Here is a 10000-nt window from a genome sequence, read left to right as displayed (position 1 = left end):
GCGTGTGAAAAAGACCTCCTTCGAGCCGGAGTCGAACCAGCGACCTAAGGATTCCCAATTTGCCACCTACAGTCCTCCGCTCTACCAGCTGAGCTATCGAAGGCACACCGGCTGCGGACAGAACCTATCAGGTTTCGTGAGCTGCGCCTGCTGGCTAAAAGTGCTAGAGGCACAGAGACACGTCCTGTCCGTTTCCATAAGTGAAGCAAAGACAACACAAACTTCCCATACCGGGAGTCGAACCCGGGCCGCCTGGGTGAAAACCAGGAATCCTGACCGCTAGACCATATGGGAACTTCCTCGTGCCACTAGCAGGCCCTTTGGCTTTTAGTGTGCGACCACCCCCTTCTTTAAGAATATGGGAATGAGCCGAAGGAATTGTTTACTGAATTCGATTTCATCAGGCTCATCGGAGGGAGCTCTCATTTGCCTCGCCCAGGGGGTTCAGTGTCCTCCCAGTCCTGTGCTGGCATAAGAGACACTATAAACTGGTCGCAAAGCAAGGTCCTTGTGACAGTACCCATGCAATGCATCTGAAAAGACGCATGGTATTTCATGGTAACCGTTATCCCACTGACAAAGCAGCCTATTGTTGGACTGTCAAAAGAGGGTGAGCGAGCCAGCCAGGAGTCGAACCTAGAATCTTCTGATCCGTAGTCAGACGCGTTATCCTTTGCGCCAAAGCCTGCGCGTGTTAGTCGTGGTTGAGCTACCATAAGACGCGGTCGAGCTACCAAAAGACGCACAGCGACATGGGTTCGCGGACCGGTCTGACGAGCGACGGAATTCGTGGAATGTGTCCGTATAACGCAAGAATTGTATCGCTGGTGTACACGCATGTAATTGTCATTGTCCCACGCACTTTATTAAAACGTAAAATTGTCCCCCGCACTTTAAAGCGGGGACTTTTATACTCTCACTTTATATGTTTCATTCATACTGGACGCCGGATGGCGCTCTCTCGCAGAAAGTCCTAAACGGACTTGTCTCAAAGAAGGTCTCAAAGAAGTACTATCTTATGACGCTACAGGAAGTCCCTTATATGGACAAAGGCATTACAAAACTTATTTGAATAATTCAGTGCAAATTGACAGCTTCCAGTATAGAATAAATCCTTTAAAATATATTTTCTGGCTTATTCTATGATTACTTAATGGTCAAGTGTGTGTGTAGTGTACAGAACCCAATAATAGTAATCAAATTACTATATATATATATATATATATATATATATATATATATAATTTTGTGATATTTTTTAACTGTAAGCAATTACCCCTACCCCCTTTGAAATGTTGTCATAAGCAATTACCCCTACCCCCTTTGAAATGTTGTCATTTTATGTATTTAGATTAGATAGAAAATTGTTTGCAGGTACAAATATTTTGAGTATACAAATAGGCAGAATGACAGTAATGTGACAGTCAAAGATGAACAACCTTTTTTATTTGCATAGTTTTGTTTGCATAGAAGTCAATAAAAACATTTAAAACAGTAGTGAATCTAAAATAATAAATAGTTAACAAACTTTTACAGCAGTGCAATTTTGACACATCAATCTAAAATAATAAATAGTGAACACAAACAAACTTTTAAGCAGTGCAATTTTGACACATCAATCTAAAATAATAAATAGTGAACAAAAACAAACTTTTAAGCAGTGCAATTTTGACACATCAATCTAAAATAATAAATAGTGAACAAAAACAAACTTTTACTGCAGTGCAATTTTGACACATCCAAATTTTGATTTGATTTGCCATTTTGATCAAAAATATCTAATATAGATATTATAGATATACAGAATATAGGAGTATAATAATTGTAATATACTATTATATCAATAAAATCAGAATAAAAATAATAATAAGATACATACAATAAATACATTAATATAATATAATATAATATAATATGATATAATATAATATAATATAATATAATATAATATAATATAATATACTATTTCAGATAATTAGTGCAAAAAGTGTGGTGCAGTTTAGTCCTGTCTTCCACTGTGGAATGTTCCAACTTCCGAATTGTTTGGAAGTTCCACGGCTTTTTCACTTCTCCTCACTTCTTGGTCTCTTTTTGCCATATCCTCTTGTCTGCAGTGCTGCCCTCCAGTCGGTGAATGATTCAGTGGCTGTCTCCTCACAGAACCAATTGCCAAAATACTGGATATGAGATGGTGGTTTTCTCTCCTTGCTACACTTTTTGCAAATGATTACTTCTGTCTTCCGGACATATTTTCTTGATTTCATGCCCATCTGCTCCTTTTCCATCTTTTTCTTCCTGTAGTACTCAGTGGTGTATGGTACAGAAGGATGTGCTGCTGCTGCTGCTGCTGCTGCTGCTGGCATAGTTTGTCCAGGTGGTGCTACAAGGAGCATTATAGGTTGGAAGGAAACAGGAGTAGGAAGGATAACTGGGAGTGGTCTAGATGGCTGCCCTGGTACAGCAAGTGAGGTTGGTGCAAGTGGTGGTGGCAGTATCATCTGAGGTATTGGTGGCCCAGATCTGATCTTGGCCGTCCCAGCTGTGTTCGGAGGCAAGTTGAACACATGGGGCTTGTCATTACTCCCACGCTGCAGACTCTGTTCTTTCTGAAGAGCTGGTGGAAGCCTATCTGGTGCTGTCATTGGGGCATCTGGTGCATGGAGTCCCTGAGTCAAAATGCCCCTCTCATTACTTCTAGTACGTCTGCTGTACCTACAAAACAACAAATGGTACCATAGATCATTTTGATAAGAAACTGTACATATACTATACTGGTCTTGTATCAAGAATGGAGGCATGCATGTTTTGTATATGATAAATGAAATAAATGAGTGTTAAATATGGTTGTAACTATTTTTTATAGATGCATTGATTACAAATCCCAACAGAGCAAAAACATAAGTGTCTAAACTCACCACTGTGTGAGTGTAGCTGCATTGACCTCAGGTAACTGGAGGGTGGTCTGTTGCATCACTTCCGCGTTGCTCAAAATGCACTCTCTGATGTGCTTGTAGGCATGTGCAATCAAGTTAAATCTTGAGATTTTAACTCCTTCTTTACGCACAGGGTTGGGATAGACAGCACACAGTTTCACAAAAACTGCCTCGACAATTCTGTTGCAGTCAGGCCACTGTGCAGGACTGTTTGCTCCAACAAAGCATCTGAAAATGTGGAGAGAGAATTCAAACTGGTTGCTATGTAGTCATATCATTCGGAACAGCCAGAAATGGGAAAATATGATGAAAATATCTTACCTTCTGGTACTCTCTACCCCTGGTGCCACAATTTTTTTGGTTGCCCTAAACCGGCCTGTCTTCAGGGAAGATTGGTGGCGTGGAGAGTACACAGTCTTTTCTTTGTCATAATCTGCTAGTCCTTGCCACAAACTAATAATTTGTGCAGATTCTTCTCTTGTCAAAGCAAGACTGTGTTCCCTGAGTTCAACCAATGTCTCTGCTAAGTTCTGGACTGCACCAAAACCTTTGATGTTGTCAGGTCCAACCGAATCCTACAAAAAAGAAAAGAGGTAGTTGAAAATTCAGTTTTGCCATCTCAGGAATAAATCACATTTTAAACATAATGTTCAAACAGTTACCCTTTTAAAACTAATTGTTTTTTGAGTAATTAAATGCATGCTTCTGTCAAAAACCTTTTGCTCACCAGCGCATATATACACACACTTTATATACAATGTATGAATAAATAAATAAACAGACACAATAGGTAATAAGAATATAATAAATAAGGCCTTTTCATTGCCATTAAAGTGAAATAACTGAACATAAACATAGAAGTCTGATAAAATGCTAATTTTAGACAAAAAAACATCAGATTTGGAGGCTTTTGCATCTAAAGTTTTCAATTATACCAACCCAGTACATAAAATCTATGAACAAGGCAGAATTCTTACATCAGGAAAAGCAGGTGGCATTGAACAGGAAGACATCTCGCTGGACAGGTTTCTTTGTCTCCTTTGTAGAGCCGGTGCAGACTGTGTGGCAGGTGGAGTAGACAAGGGACCAAAAGAAGGTGAGGTGACTGCATAAGGTGTAGAGGGCAACGTGTGTGAATCCTCTAAGGGCTGTGTGGATGGTGTAGACGGCAACGTGTGTGGATCTTCTGAGGGCTGTGTGGATGGTGACTGAATGGTGTGGATTGTGGAAGGGACTGCACATGATTTAGAGGGTGACACACAAGGAGGTAGTGCTTCATCCAAGGCAGAGAGAGTCAAATCATCAAAGTCCACAGGTTCCACATAGCCCTCATCTTCTGCAATAGACACATCGACAGTCTCCAATTCCTGAATTGCTGACTTGTAGACCTTGGGAACCTTGCCAGTCTGCTGGTATAGATACTCTATTCCAAGCAGTTCACCTAAAACACAACAAGAGAGGAAAAGGGTTCATTCCAAAATTCTGTAATTTCCCAAACTGCTTAGGGACCCTGTACAATTAACAATACATTTTTTTTATTAAGGACCCTTATTCAAAGATCTAAGCGCAAAAACAATTGTCTAAAGATTTAAACAAGCAAAAACAATTGTCAGACAACTGTAATGAACGTACCAGTGTATTGATGTGGACTAACATACGACACTATCTTCTGTCCAAGAACATCTTCTCCCAGCACATTAGCAGCATGACGAAGGAGGCCACTGTATGAATGGGGCTTCTGCACGCCCTGAGAGGTTGCAGCATCTGCTCTGTCCTCATTCCACCGGGCTAATCCATCCAACAGGTAGGCTTGGAAAAATGTATCACTGGCCAATGTCCCTAAAATATACAGGAAAGAACACTTTAATATTTCATTACTTACAACCATAATACATTTACTTTAAAAGACTAACAGGACAGTTACTTTACCTGGAATGAACCTGTTTAGATGGAGGTGGAAGGATTCCAATGAAGTCGAACCTCTGGCACACCTAAACGTTGGCAGAGTGTGCCCTCCCTTTTTCAGGGTTCCTGTCTGCACATAGAGCTGTACACCAGGGGGATCTTGAATGCAGGCCACGTGTTTCCTCTGTGACTTCAATATCTCAGCCATTCGAGCGGAATTGATGAGAGGCACACCCAAAGTGTCACGTCCCCTCTCCCCTTCAAAGGACTGGACCAGCTGGGTGATGAGATCCACAGTCTCCCTTGTGCCACGTGTGGTTCTTTTGCAGTGAAGGGCCAGTTCACTCTTGCTGAGGCGACGCAAAACATCAGCATCTGAGGGTTGCATGAGCTGTCCTTCCAACTCTGCACGCTTTGCCGCTAAAAGCCGGTCCATGTCCTCCTGGTCCCAGGAGAAAATACAGCGGCTGAGGTGAGCCATGAAAGTTGCATACAGCTGATGTGAATCTGTTGTGCACCCCACAGAAATCCGTCTCATGAAATGCCAGATGTCGAGTCTGATTTCCAGGTCCTTCCATTCCGCAAACATCGTTTTGAGGTGAGTAGCCCCACAGCAGTCTCTGTCGACATACAGCAGTACAGGTGGAGGCGCTGCAGCATCCCTGTACCTTTTAATGATGCCAGCAACCATCTGTGCCAATCCAAAGCCTTCACTTGCTGTAAGAACAGACATGATGACCTGACCATGTTCGTTTCCGACATTTGTGACCCAGGTGGCTGTTCCAGCACTGTGACCAGCAAGCTTGCGTGCAACCTTCTTGGTGGAATCCATTTTCAGCACACGTCCAAACAGCGATGTTATACTGGCTTTGACCTCATCTAGTCTTTGAAGGACATCCTGAGCATACACTTGCATCAGCCACCGGTGCTTGGGTACAGGGAGCATTGCAGGTGGGTGTTCGAAAGACACGGGCATAACAAGACCTGCGGTGATCCCCTTGCGGAAACTCTGGCAATCTGTCAGAAACTGGACAACCTTCTGCAGCCAGATCTCAGAGTGCTGCTCCTCAAGCTTCTTCTGCACTTGGCTGCTGCTGTTTCCCAGACCTCTCTGACGCAGAAGGCGGACCACTGCCATGTCACATGCCAACTTTGAGGTAAGAATGCAGGGAAACTGTAGCCTATGACTGATGTCCAGCTGGGATATGATGTCAAAGCTCCAGCTGATCACTTTCCTCTTGCATTTCCTACAAGACAGGTACTCAGACGCCATGAAGTAGGACGTTTTAACATCGACTACCTGTCGGATCTTCTGGTGCAGTCCTGCTGACGTGAGCTCCACGTTAACACATTCAGGATGTGGACATGTTAGTCGAACTCTCCACAGCTTTCTTGGCATCCAAAGAAAGAAGGGATGGCCAAAGTAGCGCTCTGTCCCTGGTACTCCAGTAACTGCAAAGTGCGGTTGTGGAGGGTACCACCACATCCTGTCGACTCTGGTGAAGTCCATTTCAGGTTGGTTGTGGGATGAAAACTTAAACAAAGCCTTTGATATCCACAGCTGATCTGCATGTGGCAACGTGTGAGTCCAGCCCACTGGGAGGCACATTTGTTTACCTTGGCAAAATTAACAGAAAAAAACCCAAAAAACTTTTAATACGTGACTTTACAAGATAAAACAAATAATATATATATATATATCTTTCAGATGTTCAGGGACTTACGGGACACTTGCGATTCCAGCAAGTCTGCCTGTTCAACCAGCTCACGGTCACCCTGCTCAGATGATGCAAAAGAGGCCACACTTGTAGATTCTACAGGCACTGGTACAGTTGTTTCAGATCTCTTTGTAGATCTTCCAATTAAAGCTGAAGAATAAAGATACAACCAATTACACATAGTACATCATTTTGCTGCACTTCAATTTGTACTAGTAATAACTTTAATTAAGAAATTTAAATAAATGCATATTAATAGAAACAGTTATTTTAAATTTTATAAAAAATATTTCACAATTGTACTGTCCACTATATTTTTTAAACCAAAAAAAGGCAAGCTTGCATAAGTCACTTCTTTGGAAAAACATTACTATGTTTTGTAAAACTATGCAAATTTTAATGCACTATGAACTTTACACTAATAAACACTCTATACACTGACAGATTAAGGGAAAAAACAAATTTCTAAAGACTGCTTACCTGGTTGGGGTACAGGTGATGTTAACATTTTTTTGACGGCTTTGTCAATGCTTTGTGGATTTTGAGATCTGCCAATCAAAAGGGTGCGGACAGATGACACTGAAGGTATGGACCGTGGGGCACTGGAAGACTTCTGCTGGGAGCCTGTGGATAAGGACTGTGGAGGACTGGAAGACTTCTGCCGGGAGCCTGTGGATAAGGATTGTGGGGCACTCGAAGACTTCTGCCGGGAGCCTGTGGAATCCATATTTCCTTCCTTAATACAGATGGCCTCACGACCCTCTGGGAAAAGCCCAATGTATTCGGCAAAGGCTGCTTTATTAGCATAGTTGTTTTTTGAGTCTTTCACTTCACTCGTTTCCCTCCTCATGCTTGCCACCAGATACCCAGCATAACCCAGAGCATTTTCGGCAACCCACTTAAAGGTCTGACCTCTGAAGACCCCAAACTGCATTGTATGTTGGCCAAGAATGTATGATTTTCTGCTTGGGTCTTCACCTTGGTGCACTACAGCTCGCCTTGCAGTTTCCAAAACCTTATCTGGGGAGAGAGCCCGAGACCAGGGTTTCTTTTTGTTCTCTTCCTTCACCCTTAGAGCGACCAAAGAGTCACACATATTAAGACTCCCTTCAGGTTTCCTCCTGAATTTAGGCTCCATTCTATAAAATAAACACATAAAAAACACACATTACATGCAAAACTTCACATATTTCTTGCAAAAGCAAACATTTTATTCAAAACTATTTTAACTCTTTTAAAAATGGTGTGACTGCATACTATCTCTACAAGCAAACATCAAATAAATACATAATAAATAGCCATTATATATGGCAAACTAAAAGAGATACTGACATGTACATGTTTGAGCACCATGAATAGCCTCCACTGTATAGTGGCTATGTGTGCACTTTACACTGTTATTGAACTGACATGAGCTGTATTGACACTATGGTCTAGTCAGAGCTGTTTTACTGCAGAATATGAATATGTGGAATATTGGTAACACTTTACAATAAGGTTCTTTTATTAAACATTAGTTAATGTATTAACTAACATGAACTAACTATGAGCAATACATTTGTTACTTTTTTGTTAATCTGTGTTAACGTTAGTTAATACAAATCCAGCTGTTCATTGTTTGTTCATGTTAGTTCACAGTGCATTAACTAATGTTAACAAGATTTTAATAAAGTATTAGTAAATGTTGGAATTAACATTAACAAAGATTAACAAATGCTGAAGTAGTATTGTTCATTTTTAGTCAATGTTAAATAATGTAGTTAACTAATGAACCTTATTGTAAAGTGTTACCTTAATATTTGTTCCTATTGTTTAACTTTGCAACAAAATGTATTGTATAAAGCAATATAGAAATAAAGGTAACTTGGCTCCTATGCATAATCAATATACTGTACATTTCTAAAACAAACAGAAATACAATCACTTTACACTTTTTAGTGGTTAATAAAACGAATGATTGAATGACCAAAATCACCTTATAGTTAACTTACACTGTACAATATTATAAGCAAACAAATACCCCAGAAAACAACACATAACGTTACAACAAACAAACAAATATATGGCGAACAATGAATGAATGAAACTATGAATACATCGTCGTGTTACGTTATAATGAAATAAATATAACTTACCTCAGTTTCTACGGCGTCGTCAAACGTAACGTTATAACGTTATTAAACAAGAAAGAAAAACGTATTGTAACAACAGCGTAACAGGCGAAAAACTTATTATAATAGCCGCTGAAGATTATCGTTAATACAAATGTACCGGTCAAAAAGAAATATGTATTCACAAGAGTCAAATTGTATTGTTACAGTAGCGATGAGGATTCACTTTTATTATAAAACCCGCTGAGAACATGATTGGTCAATATCTTGGTATGAGACATTCACTGATTGGCCAACGCATCACTGTGGGCCTTAGCGACAGTCATACATTTCATTGGCCAGTGACGTATTCACAGGCATTTTTCCCATTGGTCAATTTCTCGAAGAATTCTCGAAGCGCTGCAAACAGTGATTGGCTCATTTTTCAATTTCTCGAAGAATTCTCGAAGCGCCGCAAACAGTGATTGGCTCATTTTTGGTAATCACTACCAGAAATAGGGTCGTCTGACAGGTTGCTGTGAGCGCCACTGGCCCACCACCTTCATCTCATGCCATTAACAGGCCTGGAGCCAACGTCAGGAAGGGGTCCATTGAGAGGTCTGCTATAAAAAGCTTCGAGATGGAGGCGTCACATGTTGGGGATCTCGGTTGCTTTGTTTTTATGGCAAGTTGTGGTGTTGTTAGGATATTCCCACAGATCCTGTGGCACTTTCTCAGTGGAAGATCTGTTATCCAGGGTCAGAGACATCTCCTCTCCTGGAGGAAAATTCAAGTGTTAGTGGCCCTGCTTGAGCAGTTGCTGCAAAATGTGGTAGAGGCACACAGCCAGGCTTGATGGGAAAGAGTGAGCAACCCTTCCCTGGTGGTCTAGTGGTTAGGATTCGGCGCTCTCACCGCCGCGGCCCGGGTTCGATTCCCGGTCAGGGAATGAGCTTTTGCCCTCTTGTAGCAGTCGTGATTGCAAAAAGGCGGACTACACACTCAAGCGCTGACGGCCTCGTCGAGAAGCATGGCCAATTAAATGTTTGCGTGTGAAAAAGACCTCCTTCGAGCCGGAGTCGAACCAGCGACCTAAGGATTGCCAATTTGCCACCTACAGTCCTCCGCTCTACCAGCTGAGCTATCGAAGGCACACCGGTTGCGGACAGAACCTAAACCTATCAGGTTTCGTGAGCTCCGCCTGCTGGCTAAAAGTGCTAGAGGCACAGAGACACGTCCTGTCCGTTTCCATAAGTGAAGCAAAGACAACACAAACTTCCCATACCGGGAGTCGAACCCGGGCCGCCTGGGTGAAAACCAGGAATCCTGACCGCTAGACCATATGGGAACTTCC

The 10000-nt window shown here is 41.7% G+C and overlaps 5 non-coding genes across 5 annotated transcripts; 1 reads left to right on the top strand and 4 right to left on the bottom strand.

Moving 5' to 3' along the window:
• Positions 1–16: 16 nt before the first annotated feature.
• On the bottom strand, positions 17–103 carry trnay-gua (transfer RNA tyrosine (anticodon GUA)). Its single transcript is given in 2 exon segments — positions 17–52; positions 67–103. It is a non-coding gene; the product is annotated as a tRNA-Tyr (tRNA).
• A 119-nt stretch (positions 104–222) lies between these two features.
• trnae-uuc (transfer RNA glutamic acid (anticodon UUC)) lies at positions 223–294 on the bottom strand. The gene has a single exon. It is a non-coding gene; the product is annotated as a tRNA-Glu (tRNA).
• A 9229-nt stretch (positions 295–9523) lies between these two features.
• Positions 9524–9595, top strand: trnae-cuc (transfer RNA glutamic acid (anticodon CUC)). The gene has a single exon. It is a non-coding gene; the product is annotated as a tRNA-Glu (tRNA).
• A 115-nt stretch (positions 9596–9710) lies between these two features.
• trnay-gua (transfer RNA tyrosine (anticodon GUA)) lies at positions 9711–9797 on the bottom strand. Its single transcript is given in 2 exon segments — positions 9711–9746; positions 9761–9797. It is a non-coding gene; the product is annotated as a tRNA-Tyr (tRNA).
• Positions 9798–9922: 125 nt separating this feature from the next.
• On the bottom strand, positions 9923–9994 carry trnae-uuc (transfer RNA glutamic acid (anticodon UUC)). The gene has a single exon. It is a non-coding gene; the product is annotated as a tRNA-Glu (tRNA).
• Positions 9995–10000: the final 6 nt, after the last annotated feature.

The sequence above is a fragment of the Pimephales promelas genome, chromosome 5, assembly GCF_988280905.1.
Source record: "Pimephales promelas chromosome 5, fPimPro1.hap1.1, whole genome shotgun sequence".
In the NCBI taxonomy this organism is placed as follows: Eukaryota; Metazoa; Chordata; class Actinopteri; order Cypriniformes; family Leuciscidae; genus Pimephales; species Pimephales promelas.
Note: the sequence above shows the minus strand (reverse complement) of the source record. Positions and strands in the feature narration are given on the sequence as shown.